The following is a 212-nucleotide window of genomic DNA, read 5'->3' on the forward strand; positions in this document are numbered from 1 at the left end:
TTGGAGCAGCACTGGGGCTGGGGGCTCCGGCTCTGTCCCTCAGACCCACTGCCCCCCGCCTTGTGCAGAACGGGCAGGGGCTGTGGCTGCCTGCATCTCTCAAGTTTTCTGGATGTGCAGGACCGTGGTGTCCCTCCCCGGCTCTCCAGCAGCCGTGCACATGCTGGGGAGAGCAGGACAGACGCCTGCGGGGAGAAATGTGGAATAAAATC

General features: G+C 63.7%; 1 protein-coding gene across 1 annotated transcript in view; it reads left to right on the forward strand.

Annotated features, from left to right (window-relative positions):
- The window catches only part of PIWIL2 (piwi-like RNA-mediated gene silencing 2), a gene marked incomplete at its 5' end in the record, with an annotated part of 10470 nt that overhangs the window by 1634 nt on the left and 8624 nt on the right, over positions 1-212 (forward strand). The window lies entirely within an intron of this gene.

This window comes from Charadrius vociferus, unplaced genomic scaffold, assembly GCF_000708025.1.
Source record: "Charadrius vociferus isolate BGI_N301 unplaced genomic scaffold, ASM70802v2 scaffold2020, whole genome shotgun sequence".
Classification (NCBI taxonomy): Eukaryota; Metazoa; Chordata; class Aves; order Charadriiformes; family Charadriidae; genus Charadrius; species Charadrius vociferus.